Genomic DNA, 23801 nt, shown 5'->3' on the forward strand with positions numbered 1-23801 from the left:
CTTCAGATTATTAAAGCAGCTAATCCATGAAAATTTGACTTTATTTGTTTGAAACCCAGAGCAGAAATATATAAATTCTGCTATATAGATCAGCCATGCAATAACATAAACAAACACATGAAATTGCTGGAAAATCTCAGTCTGGCAGGATTTGTGGAGAGAGATCAGAGTTAATGTTTTGGATGATCCTTTTGGATTAACAGTCTAGCAATAATACCACTAGTCCATCACCTACTGCAATCCATGACAAAGTGGCGCAAATTGAAGCCAGGATCTGAAAGCTTGGCATCAAACTGCAAGGTAGTCTGTAGTTTGCATCAATGGAAGTCAGCAGCCATGCCACAGGCAGTGAACAACACTATATAGGAGCACAGGATATGCACATATATCCACAAGGCAGGCACTACAAGATTGCACTAGAGTAATCAGGGTCGGGTACGTTTTGGGCGCCGCCCTTTTGGCACCGATTATTTGGCCCGCCATTTTGGCTCTAAACTGTTTTGGCCCTCATTACTTTGGCGCTGAGCTGTTTTGGCACCAATTCAGAATAAAAAAAAACTCTTGCTTGGTTAAAGAAGAGAGGATGACTAATGACCCGATGTAATTTTCTCAACTAGCAAGAGCTGATAGTAAAAGCTGTAATGACCCGCTGTAGATTCAAATCTCGTTTTGTAATCATTTTCTCATTTAACAATTGTTAATAGTCATCTACTGCCTTGATGATACTTAAGCCCTTCTGTCTTCATATTGGAAAGCTATAATACAATTTTCTTGCTATTTTCTTTTACAGCCCATACCAGAAATTGCTGAAAACATTCTACGCGAGAGACAAACCAAAATTTTCACACTATAGTTATCTATATGTATTGGCGCCAAAACAGTTTAGAGCCAAAACGGCGGGGCCAAATAGTCCCATTCCAGGGTAACCAATTCCTTTCTTGTTAGAAATTGGGTGTGCTGTTGGATAAACATGATAATAAAAAGATTTTCATTGATCGCTTTATTTTGTGATGTTGGTCAAAGGGACAATGTGATTGTTCTCCTCAAGGAAAAGGAATTCTGAGTAGGTGCATCTGCTCACTGCACCGCAAAACGGTTTGAGGTGCCTCCTTCTGGAGCTAGCGTCCAGATTTCTCATGGAATGAACATAAGAGTTCAGTTATGAAGGACAAAGCAGACCACAACAAATTTGAACAATTCAAATATTCAGCATATTGATGGTCTCCACCCTAACATTCTTGGTAGCTCCATGGTTCTTACTTATAACAGTGTAGTCAAGTCATGGGTGGTCATGAATCATATATACGGAGGGTGGTATATGTTCAGTCAATGCCATCATAGACCATTTAGATTTCTGCTATCCTGGTAAAATAATTTGCCCTTTCACCTGTTTCTCCCCTCAGGGATTGAAAAAAACACTATTCAGCTGCCCCAGTTTAGATGCCATCTGTCACAATCCAGACGCATCGGCAAAGATTACACCAAGTTATGTTGGAAACATTGATGCAATTAAAAAAAAATAGAGAAACGCTCAATGTCATTGTGACCATTATACCCCAGATCAGACTAATTTGCCAGAGACATTTCATGCATTGTCCATGGATCTGGTGGCAGTAGGGAGATATGCTCAATGAAATGTTGTGATATCTAAAAGCCACCTGCAGCGAGACATTCCCCTCACTCTTCACACAGCATCTTTTCTCAATAGCCTTCACTCAATTTAGTCATTTGCAGTTCCAAAGATACAGCACATGAGTTGCCTAAAGCTACTCTAGCCTAAAAATTCCCAATGATCTCAGCAGCTAGGCCTGGTCAGTACTTGGATGGGAGACTGCCTGGAAATACCAGCTGGAATACACTCTACAATGACTCTTGTGGTACAGTGGTGGTGTCCCTACCTTTGAGCCAGAAGGTCCAGATTCAAGTCTCACCTTCTCCAGAGGTGTATCCTAACACCTCTGAACGTATGTGGGTTATGCTGGATGGTTAGCCAGTGCCATTTTAGGCCACTGAAGCTTTTAAACTGCTAATATGGGTGGTGCTATGAAACCCAATCTTGCAACTACATTATTTGAAGTAACTATATTTTATGCCTGTACTTTATTTCTGTCTAGGCTGTCTGGAAATTGTATTAGTCCAAAGGCATTGCAGAATGGAAATGTGTTTAATCTCAAATGACAGTTTATTCATTTGCAGGAAAGTTTCTTTTGGTATCTGCAAAATCCCCAAACCATTAAAACACAATCTAAATTGTTTAAGATTTTAAATTTGGGTATTCTGACATATTCTCAACAGAAGTTTAAATGTTTAAAAGTCACAGAAAGTCCAATTGATGAGCCTTGCACATTGGCTAAAAGTGAAATATTTATAAAAATTGTGCACATGGGAAATTCTAAATCTTGCAATTTCCAAACCATCTTTAATGTTCTGCTACACTGCTTTTTTCAAAAAGAAAGACCATCTGCTTAGTTACAAAGACCTCAAGGAGCGGTACAAATAAACATAATGGATTGCTTCAGAAGGAAATATGGTATACATAAGAGCAGGCAAGGTGAGCACCTGGGACAGGCAGTTTGCAATATCTAATAGAGTAGGTGAGAAGAGGGCCCTGAGATGGTCATCAAAAGATTGAGCTATATTCATTACAAGTGATTGGTACTGGTTTTTGTTTTGAAAAGTAAACTGCTTCCCCCCACTGTGTACTTGTGTAAGTCTGTTGGACCATCACTTGCAAAGACCAACCATGTATTGTAATTATGATCTCATCAGCCATTTTGGGCGGGAAATGGTTTAGTTTTACCATGCTGCCTGTAGAGTGAGCATAATAAAGCTCCAGCTGTTTAATGCTTCAGCCTCCCGATACTTCTAGTAATATCTATGAACTCCATTTTAATTGAAACCCCTCTCTTTCTCCCAGTCTTTCCTCATTTCCTTTGCTGTTGCACTGCCCTTAATGGGCACTGCTTGTTGAGTTTTTGTTTAACTAGACACACAAGTGATTTTGTAGTGGTTAAAAAATGTTCAGAGGTGTTTAAATATCTTTGGATAAAAAGAATTTTTAAAATACTCCATTAAGTCACATCTGTTTCCAATAAAAGGGATGAAGAACAAGCCCTGCCCACCAGCAGCAGTTGAAATCGGCTCTTGCTCTACTATATAAAAAATTAATGACATTTAGAAACACAGAAAAAAGGCAGCAGCATAGGCCATTTGAGCCTGTTCTGCCGTTCATTATGCTCATAGCTGATCATCCAACTCGATGGGTTGTTCCTGTTTCTCCCATGTGTTCCGCACCCCACCCCCCCACACCTTTTTCCATTGATCCCTTTCGTCCCAAATGGTATATTCAAGTTCTTCTTGAACTTGAACAATGTTTTGGCCTCAACTGCTTTCTGTGGTAGTAAATGCACAGGTGACCACTTTCTAGGTAAAGAAATTTCTCGTCTCAGTCCTAAGTGGTTTACGTTCTATTCTTAGATTGTGAACCCTGGCCATGAACTCACCCACCGTCAGGAACATCTTTTCTACACAGACCCTGTCTATTCTTGTTAGCATTTTATACATTTCTTTGAGATCCGCCCTCATTATTCTGAACTCCAACAATGTACTGCCAACTGATTCAATCTCTCCTCATACATCAAGCCTTGCCATCCCAGAAATCTTCACTCCACTTCCTCTACAGCAAGAAAATCCTTCTTCAGAGAAGGTGACCAAAACCAAATGAGATTCCAGGTCACGTATTATTGCAGCCAGGCATCCCTGCTTCTGTACTTGAATCCTCTCCTTATTGACTCCTTTGTCACATGCTGCACCTGCATGCTCTTTCAGTAATTGGTGTACAAGAACATCCAGGTCTGATTGCACACCCTTTCTCAATTGAGATAATAATCTGTCTTCCTGTTATGCTACCAAAGTGGATAACCTCACATTTATCCACATTATGCTGCATTTGCCCACTTACTCTGCTTGCTCAAAATCATACAGAAGCATCACTGCATCCTCCTCACAGTTCACACTCCCATCCAACCTTGCTTTATCTGCAAACATTACATTTAGTTCCCTCATCCAAATCATTAATGTATGTTGTGAATAGCTAGAGCCCTAGCACTGGTCCCTGGGGGTTCTCCACTAGTCACTACCTGCCATTTAGAAAAATAGACCCATTTATTCCTTCTTTGTTTCCTGTCTGCCAACTAGTGTTCTATCCATATCAATGCAATGTTTCCAATCCCACGTACCATAACTTTACACATTGATCTCTTATGTGGGACTTTGTAAAAAGCCATCTAAAAATCAAAATAAATCACATCCATTGCCCCCCCCCCATTAACTTTACTAGTTACAGTCTTGAAGAATTTCAGAGAATTTGATTTCCCTTTTGTAAATCCATGCAGACTTTGTCCAATCCTACCATTGTTTCCTAAATGCTCAGTTGTTACTTATTTTATAAGAGATTCTAATATTTTATCCACAATTGATGGCAGGTTGACAAGTCTATAATTCCCGGTTTTCTCCATGCCTCCCTGCTTACATTACTTCATTCCAATCTATATGAACTGATCCAGACTCTATAGAATCTTGGAAGATCACCACGAATGCATCCATTATTTCTAGGGCCACTTAAGTATCAGGATGGAGATTATCAGTCTCTGTGATTTATCAACTTCAATCTCATCAATTTTTCCAACACCATTTCTCTGCTAATACAAATTTCCTTTGGTTCCTCTTTCTCATTAAATCTATGTTCCTCAACATTTCTGGTATGTTATTTGTATCATCCATTGTGAACACAAAATCAAAGTATTCATTTATGGTTGGTCAAATTACCCTGTTTCTGACCTTAAGGGACCTACATTTGTCTTCACCAATCTGTAGACACTTGTACACTCAGTTTTTTATGTTTTCTGCAAGCTTACTCTCATACTCTATTTCCCCTTCTTAAATACATCCCTCTGCCTGCCTTTGCTGAATTTTAAACTGCTCCTACTCCTCTGCTGTTGTTTCTTCAGACGTATTTGTAAGCCTCTAATCCTACCTCTAACTTCCCTTTTAAGCCATGGTTTGGCCATCTTTCTGTTCTACTTCTGTGCGAGACATGAATTCTTGCCTTGATAATGAATTCTATCATATTATGGTCACTCACACCCAAGGTGCCTCACACAACTGGACAGCTAATAATTTGTCTCTAATGACAATACCCAGATTAGATGGCCTGTTTAGATTGATTCCTTAACATATTGGTGCAGAAAACCATTCCATATAGACACCAGGGATTCCTCCTCAATAACTGTTACTAATTTGATTTGCCCAATCTATATGGAGATAGATATTGATACATAAATACAAATGTTCTTTTATTGCACATCTCTAATGTTTAATGCATTCCCAACATCACCCATAGGTTTGAGAGTTTATGTACAATCCTCACTAATGCTTGGCGCTTCTCAGCTCTACCCATACAGATTCCATATCATCAGAGATAATATCCTTCCTCTTTAACCAGCAATGCAACTCTACTGACTTTCTTTACGTCTGCCTTTGCTAAATGTAGAATTCAGAGCATTCAGTTCCCATCCCTAGTTATCCTGAAACCAAGTCTCCACAATCCGGACTACACATCTGTTTTCATTTTCCGCGTGATTACTTCACCCACTTTATTGTAAATGCTCTGCACATTAAGCCATAAAGCCTTAATATTTATCTTTTTAACATTACTTATTCTGTCATCAGTCTTGACATCGGTCCTGTTCTTGTCCAGGTGTAACACATCCAGTTTTTACTGGCCCCAGCGCACCCAGAATGGATCCCAACATTCCAGGAATCTGAAACCTACCACCTCGCACAATCTGTTCAGCCACGTTTTCATCCAATGTATCCTGTTATTTCTAAAGAATAGCATGTGGCACTGGTAGTAATCCTGAAGTCACTACCTTTGAGGTCTTAGATTTCAACTTAATTCGTAACTCCCTATACTCTTTTAGGTCCTCGTTCGTTTTGTTTCATTTCTACTAATGTGTGCTATGACCATTGGCTGTTCACTTTTCCCCTCCAGAATGTACTATAGCCATTCTGAGACCATTTGACCCTATTACCAAGGAGACAATATACTATCCTGGAGTCTCATTTGCAGCGACAGAAATATCTGTGCATTCACGTGAGAATTGAATTTCGTTTACTAATGTATTATCTATTTTTAAGTTTCGATGTAGCATACAAAATCATGGTTAACAAAAACAAAAATACAATGCAAATAAATAACAATTAATTCAATAATGCAATTAAATAATTCATTTGAACTTAAAGGCTGCAGCAACTGGGAGTCCCTGGATACCACTGCAATTGAGGGAAAAAAAATCTGCCATTCACATTATCTATCCCCTTCATTATTTTATAAACCTCTAAGGCCAGATCCTGGTAAATCTCTTCTGAACCCTCTCCAGCTTAATAATAACCTTCCTATCACTGACCTTGGTCTCAGCTCCAACCTGAAAAACTGGATTCTCAGCTTTCTGACCAACTGACGATAATCAGCACCTCCACGATAACACTGAATACTGGAGCGCCCCTCCATGGTTGTGTCCTCAGCCCCCTAGTGTACACCCACAACTGCATTGCCAAATCCCAAACAAATGCCATCTACTAGTTTGCTGACGGCACCACCGTGGTAGAATGGATATCTAACAACAATGAGTCAGAATGCAGAAAGGAGGTAGAAGGCTTGGCGATGTAGCGCAACAAGAACAACCTCTCTCTCAATATCGGGCAAAATTGAAGAATTGATCACTGACTTCAGAAAGAAAGGAGAACATGCTCCCATCTACATCAACAGAGCTGAGGCTGAGAGGGTGGAAAACATCAAGTTCCTAGGAGTGACAATCATCAACAATTGTCCTGAACTTGCCATGTAGATATAATGGTCAAAGTGGCATAACAATGCCTCTTCTTCCTCAGGCAGCTCAGGAAATTTGGCAGGTCTATAAAGGACTCTCACCAACTTGTACAGATGCATCAATGAAACATACTGTCAAATATACTGGTAATGGCAACTGCTCTGCCCGGGAACATAAGAAATTACAGAAGTTTGTGTGCACAGTTCAGACCATCACGGAAGCCAACCTTCCACCCATGGACTCCATTCACATGGCTCATGGAGAAACAGTGACAAACATTTAAGGGAGTATTTCAGAATGCTCAGAAGGTTTACTTTCCTATTAATAAGAAATATTCTAGAAGGGGACCTATCATCTGATTGTTAGCTAAGTGAGTTAGGGAAAGTTTGTGTGAAGATTTGTAGCTTGGGTGCTCGTTGTTGTGGTTCTGTTCGCCGAGCTGGAAGTTTTTGTTGCAAACATTTCGTCCCCTGGTTAGGCGACATCAGTGCTTTGGAGCCTCCTGCGAAGCGCTTCTTTGATGTTTCTTCCGGTATTTATAGTGGTCTGTCCTTGCCGCTTCCGGTTGTCAGTTTCAGCTGTCCGCTGTAGTGGTTGGTATATTGGGTCCAGGTATATCTGTTTACGACAGACTGACCTAAAATCCCTCATTGCTTATTCTTCAGTAAGTCATATAGGATTAGTTGCAGGGGCTATCTTAATCCAAACACCATGAAGTTTTGCAGGAGCCATTATCCTAATAATTGCACTGGACTAATCTCATCTGCCCTATTCTGTTTAGCAAATACTAATTATGAATGAACTCACAGCCGAACATTATTATTGGCCCGAGGAATTCAAATTGCCCTACCTCTAATGACAACCTGATGATTTTTAACAAACCTAGCTAATCTAGCATTACCACCAACACCTAATCTTATAGGAGAACTACTTATCATTTCTTCCCTATTTAACTGATCCAATTGAACCATTATCTTAACAGGCCTAGGAGTATTAATTACCGCCTCCTACTCTCTCTACATATTCCTAATAACTCAACGCGGTCCTACCTCAAATCATATTTCTTCCCTTACCCCATCCCACACACAAGAATATCTCCTCCTCACCCTCCACCTTCTACCTATACTTCTCCTAATTATGAAACCAGAACTCATCATAGGATGAACATGTACTTATAGTTTAACCAAAACATTAGATTGTGGTTCTAAAAATAAAAGTTAAAATCTTTTTAATTACCGAGATAGGTCTGGGACATAAAGTACTGCTAATTCTTTTTCTCATGGTTCAAATCCATGACTAACTCAGCTCCTGAAAGATAATAGTAATCTATTGGTCTTAGGAACCAAAAACTCTTGGTGTAACTCCAAGCACGAGCCATGAACATCATCTTTAACTCATCATTCCTCCTAATTTTTTTCATCTTAGCACTTCCATTAATCCTATCCTTATCATACAAAAAATCCAATCATAATTGACCCTCCCTATATGTAAAAATAGCTGTAAAATGCTCCTTTTTTATTAGCCTAATTCCACTATCTATTTTTCTAGACCAAGGATTAGAATCCATCTTAACAAACTGAAACTGAATAAATATTGGTCCATACGATATTAACATAAGCTTCAAATTTGATTTATATTCAATCAACTTCACACCTGTCACCCTATACGTTAACTGATCTATTCTAGAATTTGCTCTAGGATAGGACCCAATATACCAACCACTACAGCGGACAGCTGAAACTGACAACCGGAAGCGGCAAGGACAGACCACTATAAATACCGGAAGAAACATCAAAGAAGCGCTTCGCAGGAGGCTCCAAAGCACTGATGTCGCCTAGCCCAGGGGACGAAACGTTTGCAAAAAAAAACTTCCAGCTCGGCGAACAGAACCACAACAATGAGCTAGGGAAAACACAAGCTTAAGGAAACAGTATATAAGTGCCCAAAGAAGAATATATTCTGACCAACATCTGACCTAAAGAGCTATAGGTGAAATCAGAGAGCATGCAAGGAATCTATTTAGGAATGTAAAAACAGTAGCAAGAGTTCCTCGAGGCATTTTAAAAGGAAACAAATAAGTAAATTAAGTGTTGGTCCTCTAAACAGCGAGGATGGCGAGTCAGGAGAGTCAGAGTCCTACAGCATTGAGACAGGCCCAAATTAGTCCATATCAACCAACCTTTCCATCCATGCTAACCCCATTTTCCTGCATTTGGCCCATATCCTTCTAATACTTTCCTATTCATGTATTTGTCTGACTGCCTTTTAAAATGTTGTTAATGTATCCACCTCAACCACTTCCGCTGGCAGCTCATTCCATATGCGTACCGCCCTCAGTCTTAAAACGTTGCGCCTCAGGTTCCCTTTTATTCTTTCCCCTTTAGTCCTTGATTCCCCTGGGAAAAAGACTGAGTGCGCTCATCCTATCCATGCCTCTCATGATGTTTTGCATCTTTATAAAGGTCCCCCCTCAGTTTCCTATGCTCTAAAGAGAGAAGTCCTAGCTTGTCCAATCTTACCATTTAACTCAGACCATTGCGTCCAGGCAACACCTTTGTAAATTTTTCTGCACTCTTTCCGGTTTAATAACATCCTTCTTATAACAAGGTGACCAAACCTGAGCACAATATTCCAAATGCAGCCTCACCGATGTCATGTAAAACTGCAACATAACTTCCCAACTTGTACACTCAATGCCCTGATAAAGGCCAGTGTGCCAAAAGCTTTCTTCACTGCCCTGTCTACCTATGACTCCTTAAGGCGCTAGCACTCACCATGAAACTACCTTAATTTGACTTTTCAAAATGCAAGACCTCACACTTATCTATATTAAACTCCATTTAACAATTCTTGGTCCATTTCCCCAGCTGAACAAGGTCCTGCTGCAATTTCTGATAATAGTAATATAAAATAATGAAATGACAGGATGAATGACCAAATAGTTTGTTTCTGTTTCTACTATAGAGTATGCAAAAAAAAGATCAGCAATAGCTGAAGGGAGTGAAGAACTTAGTGAGATTACAATCACCAGACAAGCAATATTGAGCAAATCTAGAGCTGCAAGCTAACAAGTTGCTTGGTTCAGATGATATTCATCCTAGGATCTTAAAAACAGGTGACGAGTGAGTTACTAGATACATTAATGATAATTTTTCAAAACTGTTTCAATTCAGGAAAGGTCCCTTCAAACTAGAAAATGGCAAATCCCCCTAATCAAAAAGGAAAAGAGGCAAAAGCAGGAAACTATGGGTCATGTAGCTTGAGATTTGCCGTGGCAACAGTGATTGAATTGATCATTAAGAAACTATGACTGTACACTTAGAAAAGTTCAAGACAACCAGGAAGAGTCAGCATGGTTTCAAATAGAAGTCATGTTAAACTAATTTACTTGGAATTTTTTGCAGGAATGTACTATAGGCAAAAGGGCACCTGTAGATCGACAGTACTTAGCTATCCAGAAGCTATCCATAAGGTTCCACATCAAAAGGTTATTGCAGTAAATAAAAGCTTGTACTGTGGAACAACACATTAGCATGGATAGAAGACTGGCTGACTGGTAGAAAACAGAGAATATGCATAAATGCATATTTACATGTCTGGCAGGATTTAATACGTGGAGACCTACAGGGGTCCATGCTGAACCCCAACTTTTTATAATTTACATCAATGATTTAGACATAGGGAGAGAAGGTGAGGTAACTAAATTTGCAGACGATATCTAGAATGGCAAAATATGTTGTTATGAAGAAGACATGACATAGGCTGCACGAATGGGCAAAAATTTGGCAGATGGAATATAAATTGAGAAAATATGTAGTTGTTGTTTGGTGGGAAGAATGAAAGAGCATTGCATTACTCAGTGGGAAAATGACTGCAGAATTTAGAGGTTCCAAGGGATTTAGATATTCCAGTATGCAAGCCATAAAGGCTCATTTGCAGGTACAGCACATAAATCCTTTACTTGGAGAGGAATTGAACATAAAAAATAAGGATGTTATGCTTCAATTATACAGGGCATTTGCAAGATAACATCTCTAATACATTGTACAGCTTTGGTCTCCTTATTAAAGGAAGGATGTAAGTGCATTGGAAGCAGTTCAGAGGAGATTTACTAGATTGATACCTGGACTGAGTGAGTTGTCTGCTAAGAATAATTTGAGCAGGTTGGGCTAGTTTTCACTGGGGTTTAAGAGAGCAAGGGATCACTTGATAGAAGCATACAAGTTCCTGAAGGGTTTTGAAAAGATGGAAATAGTTTTCCTTCTGTGGGAAGTCTAGAACTAGGGGGCAAAGTTTTAAAACTAAGCATTGCCCTTTTAGAACAGTTAAGGAGAACTTTATTTTCTCACAGGGTTGAAAGAATTTGGAACTCTCTGCTTCAGAAGATGGTAAAGCTAAAGACGCCATTGTCTTATAAAAGAGTAGCCTTGTGGTCTGGTAAGAGAGGCAGCTAGTGGTGGTTTAATCTGAAAGTCACCATGCCTCAGGCAAGAAGACAGGTTGAGAAGGAGAAGCCACATAGTAACCTTAGCAAGTGTGGGAATGGAACGCATGTTTTTGGCATTGCTCTGCATTGCAAACCAGCTTAGCTAAACCTTCACAGAGAATTCTAACAGATTTGCAAGCTGTGACCTCCGCTTAATGAAGCCATTCTGACTGCCAGTTACCAGTCCTCTGGGACCCTTTCTGACTCTGGTGATTCCTGAAAGATCACCATTAATGCCACTACAATCTCCTCAGCTGCCTCCTTCAGAATTCTAAGGTGTAGTCCATCCAGTCCAGCTTATTTATTTGCCTTCTGACTTGTCAGCTTTCAGAATACCATCTCCACTCGACTCACCTCTGCTCCTGACTCTCTTGATGTTGTGGTATGTTGCTGGTATCTTCCACCGTGAAAACTAATGCAAGTACGTATTCAGTTCCTTCACCATTTCTATGTTAACATAATGTAATAATATAATATTTTAAAAGACAAAGTTTGAATTTTTAAATACTGCTAATCAAGCACTGTATTAGGTATCATAGTGCAGTGGATTGTGTCTTTGCTTCTGAGCAAGCAGCTCCTGGTTCAAGTCACATTCCAGGCCTTGATGGAGAAGGAAGGTGCATTCATAAAGTGACAAAAAAACTAATAAGCTCAGCATCAAGTTACGAATCCTATACATCAACGACAGACAGCAAGAGAAAGATAAACTCCCGATCAACCATGTGATGGAAAGAAATTGGATTCTCTAACATTATCACTGCCCATAAATCCAAGCAATAATATTCATGTAAAAGTGTAAATAACGTAATCTGAATTCCTTGGAATCTGATCAGCTCAGGAGCCTGAATGATTGATGAAGATCAAATTCATGCCAACATCACAGGATGTATTTGAGAACGGTCTTCTTGCTCTAACCACCAGAACAGCCCTCAGATAGTAAACTCAAAAAGAAATACTGTATTGTGTGTATGCTTGGTTAGAAAAAGGCAAAGTTCAAATAAAAACAAATTGCCTACACAAAAAAAAGTTAGATATTTAGAGGATCTCAAGACTAATAGGCTAAGTACTGTCGGCTTATACAGAATAGAGAAATAATTCTAGTTGCATCTTCTTAAAATATTGCAATGCAAGTTTAGAAACAGGATTATTAAGGATCTGTGTTAACACGAAATGCACAGAACGAAAAAACAACAACGTCATTGACTCACGAAGAATGTAAAATTTTCTGGTGGCAGAGGCCCTCAAATTCAAGCCTGATCATAATGACGTATCTTGGCAACTAGCTACATATCATCTGGTCTGGATTGTATCAGCTGGCAACAGTGCACTTGGACAATACCACATACCAAACTTTGTCTAACATTAATTTTCAATAAAGCATTAAAAAGATCTTCAACAGTGATCTTGAGAAACTGAAGCTATCACGGTATTCCCTCAGTGAGGATGTGCACATTACAGTGAAAGTGGAGTGAACTAGTTGTTTTTAAGACATTAAAAACAATGAGATGTTGAAGCACAAGTTATACAAGACTATTCTATTGGTATTACTATATTAATTTATCACAATGAATTATTCTCAGCCGCACTGTAAATGTCTTCTCTGATCTCAATTAGCAAATTGTGCCTGAATGGTAAACTTATTCAGGAATTACAAAAATAGGATATATACTGGGCAAAGTAAAGGATATAACATAGTGGGAGGTATTACATGCTAGGTAAGTGAAGGGTTGTACTTTCAGCCTGAAGTTATATCAATATTAAAGAAGGGCATGCAAATGCAATGTTAAAATTTTAACCTTTAAACCTGCTCACAGTGGTGCAATCAGGTCAGAAAACCAAAAAATTGTGGAAACATTTTGATGGTTCTTTATCAGGACATCTCACTCATTGGTTTTCCAAAAATAAGTTTGATATAATCCTGATTCATGCCAGATTGTTAAACCTCAGTGTTTAACATGGTCTTCACAAGGGACGGAATGATCTACAAACATTTAGGAGAAAGATGTCTCTGCTGATGGTGTCTTAACATGGTAAGGTTAATCTCAAGCTGAGGCATCCTCGGAGATTATGCTGTAGCTACACAGACCCAAAGGAAAATATTGTTCCCAGCAAATGGGAATGAGACTAGGTTCTGAAAATAAGGTGGTGTAAAAGGAAGTGAATTGACCAGGAATGTGGTACACTCTTTGACATAGTGCTGCAAGAGATTCCGTGATCTCATCAGCACAGAAAAGATGAGCCAGATTCAATATTCAAGTAACAATCCCTCTCATTCTGATCTGCCAAGCTTTGTCATGCACTACTCCTCAAACCAACATGGCTTGTCTGCTCACTCATCCTTCAAGGGAACACCTCAGATCCCTAATACCAGTCCAAAACACCTTCATCTTGCCATCTCCCAGATATCCTCCACAAAATGTTGTGTACCATCCTCTCAAGTTACTCTATTTTGCTCTTGTCCTTTTATTTCTTTCAGGAGTTAAGAGGCAAGAATCAGGGTGAGGCAGATAACTAGATGGTCCCTCGTCACTGTCACTGACTTTTGAAGACAATGCACCAGAGATCAGCAGAGTGCCAGTATGAAATTCTTAGGAAAAGGATAAGATTCAATAAGATTTGATAAGGTTCCCTATGGTAAGCTCATTCATGAAGTAAGGAGGCATTGGATACAGGGAAATCTGACTATTTGCATACAGAATCAAATGGCCCTTAGAAGACAGTATTCAGCCTGGAGCTTGGTGACCAGTGGTGTTCCACAGGTATCTGTTCTTAGACCTCTGCTCTTTGTGATTTTTATAAATGATTAGGATGAGAAGTGGAAGGATGGGTTAGTAAGTTTGCCAATGACATAAAGGTTGGTGGAGCTGTGGGTAGCGTGGAGGGCTGTTGCAAGTTGCAACAGGACACTGACAGGATGCAAAACTGGGCTGAGAAGAGCAGATAGAGTTCAACATGGAAAAGTGTGAAATGATTTACCTTAGGAAGGTTGAATTTGAATGCAGAATGCAGGGTTAAAGGCAGAATTCTTGGCAATGTGGAAGTACAGAGGGATCCTGGGGTCCTTGATAGGGTTAAGGTGGTGTGGTGAATTGGCTTTCCTTAGCAGGGGTTTGAATTTAAGAGTCACAAGGTTATGCTACAGATCTACAGAACCCTGGGTAGACCACATTTGGAATAGCATGTTCAGTTCTGCTTGCCTCATCATAGGAAAAGTGTGGAACTTTTAGAGAGGATGCAGAGGAGCTTTACCAGGATGCTGCCTGGACTGGGGGGGGGGGCATGTCTTATGAAGAAAGGTTGAGGGAGCCAGGTTTTTTCTCATTGGAGCAAAGAAGGATGAGAGGTGACTTGAGAGAAGTGTACAAGATGATGAGAGGCATAGATAGAGTGGATAGCCAGAGACGTTATCCTATGGCGGAAATGTCTATCATGAGAGGGCATTATTTTAAGGGGTTTGGAGGAAGGTTTAAAGGAGATATCAGAGGTAGGTTCTTTATAGATCGAGTGGTGAGTGCGTGGAATGCACTGCCAACAGTGGTAGTAGAGTCAGATTCATTAGGTACATTTTAGCAACTCTTCGATAGGCACATGCAAGACAGTACAATGGAGGGCATGTAGGTTAATCTGATCTTCGAGTAGGTAAAGTGTCGGCACAACATAGAGGCCCAAAAGGCCTATACTGTGCAGTACTGTTCTATGTTCTAAAGAGAGATGTCGGGGCTCCCAGATAACAAATAACAAATTATTTGTTCTGTGTTGTGACATGTAGTACCTGGAATTCACTGACATAACATCCATACAGTGACAACTTTGAGCCCTTTCACCTCCTTATAGGCTCTTCAAATGCTACACAAAAGTTGGTACAAGTGAAAGAGGATGACAACAAAGCAGATTCATCTTGTCAGAAGAAGTTGCACATTTTGGAAAGCACAATCACAAACCTTGCGTCTTGGTGGAACTTCAAGACAGGTAGTCAAGCTGTAACAATGAAGGGCAGCAGGTTTTATGTACAGAGACAGCAATGAAGAATAGTTGGGAGGGTGCAGGATTCTCCAAATTCTGTACAGTTGGTCACAGATTCTAAGCACATTTGTTGGGAATGATAGGACAGTATTTGGATCAGCAACAGAAACAATGTCTTTGGGAACAGCGACAGAATCTTGCAGTGTGCACTGGGTGAGAGAAATTGGAGGAATTCAACTCTCTACCTTGAACTTCAAAGTCCTAGATGACACCCACCTCCATTTGGACACATGGATGGAACATCAGGCAACAGATTACACATTGGACTTTACTGATGACCTGCACAGTAGTTCTACCCATTTAATTCAGGGGCGGCACGGTGGCAGTGGTTAGCACTGCTGCCTCACAGCGCCAGGGACCTGGGTTCAATTCCCGCCTCAGGCGACTGACTGTGTGGAGTTTGCACATTCTCCCCGTGTCTGCGTGGGTTTCCTCCGGGTGCTCCGGTTTCCTCCCACAGTCCAAAGACGTGCAGGTCAGGTGAATTGGCCATGCTAAATTGCCCGTAGTGTTAGGTAAGGGGTATATGTAGGGGTATGGGTGGGTTGCACTTCGGCGGGTCGGTGTGGACTTGTTGGGCCGAAGGGCCTGTTTCCACACTGTAAGTAATCTAAGTAATCTAAAAAAAAATTCAATTAGAAGAACACCAGGCTGATCAGCACCTTCATGAAGTGCAGCATAGTGCCTGGCTTTTGGGGAGTCGGTAAGTGCGGTTAAGTCAAAAGAGGGAAGCTGTACAAGGGACATCTGGAAGTGCATTCTCTGCTGAATACCATAACACTATAACCATAAAATGTAGGAGCAAAGTAGGGCATTCAGCTCATGGAGTTTGCTCCGCCATTCAATGAGATCATGACTGAACTCCTCAGCTCCATTTTATTGTCTTTTTCCCATGACCTTTGGTTCCCTTAGAGTCTCAGCCTGAAGCAAGTCCTCTGTGGTAAAGAATTCTATATTCATTAAACAAGACGTTCTTGCTTGTTCTCTTCATATGCCACCACCTCAGCAATGAAAGCCGCAGACACTGACTCTTGTCCTGTGGGCGGCACGGTGGCACAGTGGTTAGCACTGCTGCCTCACAGCGCCTGTAGACCCACGTTCAATTCCCGACTCAGGCGACTGACTGTGTGGAGTTTGCACGTTCTCCCCATGTCTGCGTGGGTTTCCTCCGGGTGCTCCGGTTTCCTCCCACAGTCCAAAGATGTGCGGGTCAGGTGAATTGGCCAAGCTAAATTGCCCGTAGTGTTAGGTAAGGGGTAAATGTAGGGGTATGGGTGGGTTGCGCTTCGGCGGGTCGGTGTGGACTTGTTGGGCCAAAGGGCCTGTTTCCACACTGTAAGTCTAATCTAATCTAGTTTGTCCAACCACAGATGGATAGTCTTTGATGGAGACCTCAAAGAAGTTCCAAAACCCAAAGGATACAGTCATGAGCATCAAAACAATTGGGAATTAGAAGAAGCTGCTTACGTCTAGCTCCACTGAAATCACAAGGGCAGCAGCAAACATGAAAATGAACTACTTTGTAGTTCTACAAGGCAAATCACTTGGATGATTAAATGTTTCTTCATTTTTCACGTTTGCCAAAATTCATGCACCATAAGCTTTACTTAAAGATCTCCAGTGTCAGTCATCTTCTCTGTAGCATCTTGCCCATCAAACACCCTGTCTAGAGGAAAATGAAACGAGAAAAAGAGAAGACAAAACACTGGGTGTTAACAAAATAAACGGATTACTGACTGAAGAATACTTTGAGTTATCAGCTACCTGGATCATATCTTCAGCATCCAAATGGCTTCTTCATTGATTTCTGTGGCATTAGTTGTTCCTTTCCTACATGTCAATGATGTCCTCACAGAAGTCATCAGTCATTTTCGTAAAAGATAGCCTTCAGCTCCAAGAAGCCATTCACTGACTTTATTTGAAGATGCAATGACTTACGAGAGACTCGATTTGTACAGAATTAAGGCATCATGTCAGTTTTCTGGTCACTTTGCACAGGCAATCTTCTCATGGTTACGTTCCAGCGGAATCATAGTTTGGTGAACCCTTTTTGATCGATAAATCCTGCTGGTTTAATCTCAGAGCACTTCGATTGGACTCATGCAATATTTATGACATAGTGGGAATATAGTCAACATAGCAAAATTGAGGGTGCTTTTGATTTGGCTGGCTTCATCAACTCCAAAGCCAGCAATAACATGGCACTCACCTGGGAGATGACTTTGTTTCTTGCAGAATGATGTCTGCAGGAGTTCACATCAGCAGATCCCATGAATGAATGGAGACAAAGTGACTCAGAGTTATGCTGATCATGACTACTCTGCCAAAGCCTCCCCCTCAGGGCCCACTAAAAAGGACAACTTTCACCAGGTGGTTGTAGATGTCAGGAACAACATGCCACAAAAGTTTGAACCCAAGACACTGCTGCTCAGTAGTGCTCAGAAAGCTGGTCTTTTGCCTATATACTTTTGTTGAGTGCACTGCCTCCTCTGCAGCAAGGTTTGGGACAGAAACGCACAAGTAGCTTTTGGTTGCACAGAGGTTGACAGCTGGAAAGTATGCATCAAAGGCAAAAACAAAGTCAAAGGCAAAGAAAGAGAAATGAGCTCAGTCTTGGAAATCACCTCTGAAGCAAAGAAAGCACATTTGCATAATAAATTTCTGCAAAGCCTTTCACTTGGGCAAAGCAACAAGCAGTCATTGTTGTGTATTTAAAAGGTTCTCCACCCTTTCAAATACACAACCCATTCATCCTCCTTCGGTTCCTGTCTTGCTGAACTGACAGGCTACAGAAAACTGGTAATCTGGTAATTAAATATCACATGCAGGGTTAAAGCTGCAGTCAACAGGTCTTGTTGATGAATCACATGAAACATTAACTATACTTTCTTCCCACAGATGCTGACAGACCTGCTGAGTTTTGCCAGTAATTTGTTTTTGTTTCAGATATCCATTTGTTTTATTAAGTTAAAAAGCACACAACACCAGGTTATAGACCAACAGATTTATTTGAAAGTATTAACTTTAGAGTGCTGTTTCTTTATCGGGTAACTAGTGAGGCAGGATCATGAGACAATTTACAGCAAAAGATCAGTGTCATGCAGTTAAAATGATATCTTGAACAAACCTACATTATGTTAAGTCTTTCATCTTTTAGAAAGAGTTATAGGTTTCAATTCATTAATATGTAAATCCCAGAACTTCTATTAAGTCACATTCTTGAGATAACTTAAGGTTTTATAAAAATGGGTGACATCTCAGCTCAGACAATGTATTAAAGGTGTGAGCTTAGAGTCTGTCTGTATCCCAATCTTAAGTCACAATGGTTCTATTCCAAAGTAGGAATTTATAAAATGTTAAATGGATTGACTGCCTGCATTCCTAGTGTTCCCTCCCAGTCGGAGAACACTTCAGCGGTCAGGGATATTCAGCCTAGGACCTTCGGGTGATCATCCTCCAAGGCGGACTTCGGGATATGCAACAATGCAGCATGTTGAGCAGAGACTGATAGCCAAGTTCAATACCCTTGAGTTCACGTCACACTACAAGTGACCCCACGACACTATACACTCTCACTCTCACACATAAACAAGCAGACTTACATACTCTCACACTCATGCAGACCCTCTCTCATACAAACACACTCTCTCAGACACACACACACACGCACACACACACGCACACACTCTACCAATCATGCACATGTGCAATCACACACACATGCAAGTCTATGGGGTGTATGTGCATTTGCAGATACATTCAATTTTTGCTCAAAAAGCACACAGTCTGCAGGCAAGTCAATCCATATAACATTTATAAGTTCCTACTTTGGAAATCAAACCAGTCTGGCTCAAGATTGGGATACAGACAGACTCTGACTTCACACATTTAAAAGGTACAGAATGAGCTGAGATGTCACTTTTTTTTGTAAAACCTTAAGTTGTCTCGAGAATGTGACTTAAAGAAGTTCTGGGATTTACATTTTAATGAACCAAAACATGCAACCCATTCGAAAAGATAAAAGACTTAACAGCAATCTAGGTTTGTTCAATATATCATTTTAATTGCATGACACTGATCTTTTGCGATCAATCCTGTGTCTAATGATCCTGCCCCACTAGTTACCTGAAGAAGGAGTAGCACTCTGAAAGCTAGCACTTCTAAAAAAACCTGTTGGACTATAACCTAGTGTTGTGTGATTTTTGTTTGTCTACCCAAGTCCAACACCGATACCTCGACAGCATGTTTTATATAAACTGCAGTCAACAACTTGTTTGCACATCTAAATCTCAAAAGCTGCCTGTTTATCGGGGTTTACTTGTTCACATAAGAAATGCACAAGCTAAATGCAGAAGGCAGTAGGTTCCTGGCATAGAGGTATTTTTCCTGCTCTAAACCCAGTACACTGGCAGTGTGGCTTTTTCAGCTGCAAAAACAGTTATGAATTGCTTCCCCCATCCAAATTTTTGTGAAACTAAGCAGAATGTTAAATAGTTAACTTTTTTTATTCACTAGTGGGACGTGGGCATTGCCAGCTGGCCAGTGTTTATTGCTCCCCTCTGGTTGCCCTTAGGAAGGTGGTGGTGAGCTACCTTCATGAACCACTGCAGCCCACATGGTAAGGATGGGGTCAGGTATTATTTTCCCTCCTGTTGGTGCCTTTACCACCTACTGCAGGTCCAGTCTAGCAGCTATGTCTTTTAGGACCCAATCAGCTCAATCAGTAGTGCTGCTGCTCAGCCACTCTTGGTGGTGGACATTAAAATCCACCTACCCCGAGTAGAATTTGCACCCTTGTTACACTCATTGCTTTCTCCAAGGGCTATTCAACATGGAGGAGTACGGATTCATTAGCTGAGGGAGACAGTATGTGATAATCCGTAGGAGGATTCCTTGCCCATAGACTTCATAGTATGTTGAGTCAATGTTGACATCTTCTAGGGTAACTCTCTCTTGACTGTATCCCATTGAGCCACTGCCTCTGCTGGATCTGCCCTGCCCTAGGAATGTGATGGCTGCATCTGGGACATTGTTTGTCAGATACAACTCTGAGCGTATGATTATGTAAGGCTGTTGCTTGACTAGTCTGTGAGATAACTCTCCCAATTTTGACACTAGCCCCCAGAGGTTAGTAAGGAGGACTTTGCAGGCTGTTTCTGCCATTGACATTTCCGACCTAGGTTAATGCCAAATGGTCTGTCTGTTTCATTGTTTTGTTGAGACTCTATAGCGATTGACACAACTCAGTGGCTTGCTAGACCATATCAGAGGGAAGGTGAGAGTCAACAACACTACTGAGGGTCTGGGGTCAAACGTAGACCAGACTAGGTAAAGATGGCAGATTCCTTCCTTAAAAAGGTCACTGGAGAGCCAGGTGGGTTTTTGTGACAATTGCCAATTGAGAACTAATTGGTTGTTTCTTGGCAAACTGACAGGTAGAACTATAGTTTCTGTCTATTTCACAAAGAAAAACTCAGCCTAACATGTTAGCCACTATCCCAATTATTTTGCTGCACTGCCAATTTTTTAAAAAAGCATCTCTTCAGTTCAAATGCTCTTCAGGAACCTAATTTCGACACCTTTTTCACAGAATTAGGTGACAAATTCATCTCCCTAGTGCCAATAGCTTTGGCATTACATTTGCTAGTTTAGTAGCAAAGTTGCTTCTGTTCTGTTTCTGTTCACTTCTTGTGCAGTATCTATCAGGAACTTGGTTAACATAGCTGAGCATATATAGGCACGGAAAGTGTGCAGTGATCATGATGTCAGTGGCTAATTGTTGATGTGATACTTGACATGCTACTTTCGACCTGATGAAATGGAATGGTAAAGCATTCCTTTAACAAACACAGTTGAACAGTTGCTAAGCAGCATGAAGGACCTTCCACCACTTAGAAGAAGCATTAATTTTCAAGTTAGTCCCAGATTGCTTCCTACTGGCTCTGCTGCAAGTTTGCAACAGTGTTAGGTGTTTGTAGAACTTGATGAAATTTGACAAGTTTTGGAGGGCACAGTGATGCATGTGTGGAAGATGCCGCTTCTTGTTGCAAGGGCTTTCAGCACATTATTTACTTCCAGTTGTTGTAGTCATAGGATTGATCTCTTTCGGTTGCAATGACAGGGGAATAGTGCATAGATTGAAAGACAATTTATTGCAGAGTAAGACAGAAGTACAACTCCCACCCAGAGTGTTCCAGAAGCATTTCTACTACCTCTACCTAATGCATGTCAGTAAATTTGCTTGAACATCAAAGGAGGTAACTCACAGAACTCTCCACACCTTGGAACCAGACCTACAGCCTCAATGCAGGGCCAGATGGCACTGGTCAATAACTGAAGCTGACTGCACCCGTCAATTGCTGAGACTGGTACATCTCACAGTTGGTCATCATTTGACACAGGGAAGTAATTGGAGGCTCTAGTGTTAGGAAAGAAGGCTTCATTATCTTCTCTGCATGCACTTGACTTTGCTAAAATAGCAGTATGATGCCCCAACTCTTATATTTAATGCACTGATCAATAAAGGCAAGTGTACCAAATTCACCACCCTGTCTACTTGCAACTCCACTTTCAAGGAACTATGCACCTGTAGCCCCAAGGTCTCTTTGGTCAGTAATATTCCCCAGGAATCTATCATTAAGTATATTAAGTCCTGTCCTGATTTTCCAGACCAAAATGCAACACCTCACATTTTCCTAAATTAAACTCCATCTGCCATTCCTCAGTCCATCTGGAATAGTCACAGCGTAAGGTTTTAATCATTGAAACCAAAGTCAAATAAACACTCGCATTCTGAATATGCTTCCTTTGTTTCCTCTTCTTCTTTCTGCTCTTGAACGCCCACTAGTAAAATAAACTGGAACTATGAATGTAACCACTTAACATATATCCTGACAAACATATGATGCATTTATCGCGCACCAATAATCTGCTCTAATAATCTTTAAGCCAGCATGTCATATCAGAGGGTGACTGCCAGGTGAGAAGGGTTGTGTGCTAGACAATTGGCGATTGACTTTCCTTCACAATCCAACTATAGCAGGGTTTTTGTAAAATGAAATGCTGAGAATCTCAAATATCATCACTGAGTAGACAACGTGGGGTGTTGAAGCATCAAACCTCAATTGCTTTGGAGAAGCCCTGCAGGACTCACTCAAAAATGAGTGAGCATCTCATTTTTGTTAACTTGTTGAATTCTCCACAATCTGTCTGTCTGTTTGTGGTTAACCACTGGCCACCTGCTAATGGGTTTCACCTTTACAATGACAGTGTCAATTTTAGCAACTACAACAGAGGTATGAACATTTGCATCAGTGAAGCTTTGATTTGTGGGGACAAATTGAAGGCGGCTGTTTTTATCTGATTTTGGCCAATTCCTGCAATAACTTTCATCACTCTGGCTGCCAACAGGTGGCTATGGAGAGGGGTCAGTAAGGCTCAGTCACTAAAGTCTGTGAATTCATTGTGTACATTTAAACACTTTGAACCCAAAACCCAAGGTTCCAGTCTTACCTGCCCTGGAGAGGTGTTACAGCGTGTCCAAATAGGCACATTACTGGTTCTCATTATCTACCACAGGTACAGTTAACGAGTTAACCAAAAGTCCACTGGTTTCACAAACACTTCAAGCGAAAGAAAGAGGAGGAAGTAAAGGAGGTAACCTACCATTTATGACTGAAATGGGAATGTATCATTTGACTCCAGTTCCCAGGAATAAAACTCTAGACTGCCATCGCTCAAGCATGCCAGTCCTCATAGTCCGTAAAAGAGGAACAATCAGAATTCTCATGGCTACAATCCTACTGAAGCCTGCTGTCACTCAGCAGTACATTCAGCAGAGATATATGCCACAATCATTACAATTAGAAAGCAGCAATAGGTTTTCCTGCATTTTGAACAGATTCAGATTATTAGTCCATTGTGATCGAGGGGCCGTTCAAATTTACCCCATTATGTTTAAATTAGCAAAGAACAAAGAACCACATTTCCTATTAAAAATTACAGCTTGCTTTGATTTACTGCATAAATGATTCAATATGTAATTCTAGTCTCTAGTGATTTCCTAACAGTAGTGGTCAAACTGCATTTTTCCAAACTGATTACATTCTTGTTCACCCATGGTCATAGCCATATGGTGGAAAAAAAAACATCTGAGACACACACACACACACTGGAATACATTTCTTCTCAAGTTTATAGCATCAGTGATAATGCTTAAGAACAGGTATGAGGACTGAACTCACTGGAACCACAGGCCCTGATATCATCATAGATTATTCATCACACTGAAGACTTGTATTCCAGAAATAGTTATATCCCTAGCCAAGTTGATAGAGTATAGCTATAATACATATATTTAACTGGCTATCTGGAAAACCTCCTCACAAAAAAAAACCAAATCC

General features: G+C 40.6%; 1 protein-coding gene across 2 annotated transcripts in view; it reads right to left on the reverse strand.

Moving 5' to 3' along the window:
• Positions 1 to 23801, reverse strand: part of fam185a (family with sequence similarity 185 member A) — a 105782-nt gene that overhangs the window by 39152 nt on the left and 42829 nt on the right. The gene's annotated exons all lie outside the window — the stretch shown is intronic.

The sequence above is a fragment of the Hemiscyllium ocellatum genome, chromosome 23 (genome assembly GCF_020745735.1).
Source record: "Hemiscyllium ocellatum isolate sHemOce1 chromosome 23, sHemOce1.pat.X.cur, whole genome shotgun sequence".
Lineage (NCBI taxonomy): Eukaryota > Metazoa > Chordata > Chondrichthyes > Orectolobiformes > Hemiscylliidae > Hemiscyllium > Hemiscyllium ocellatum.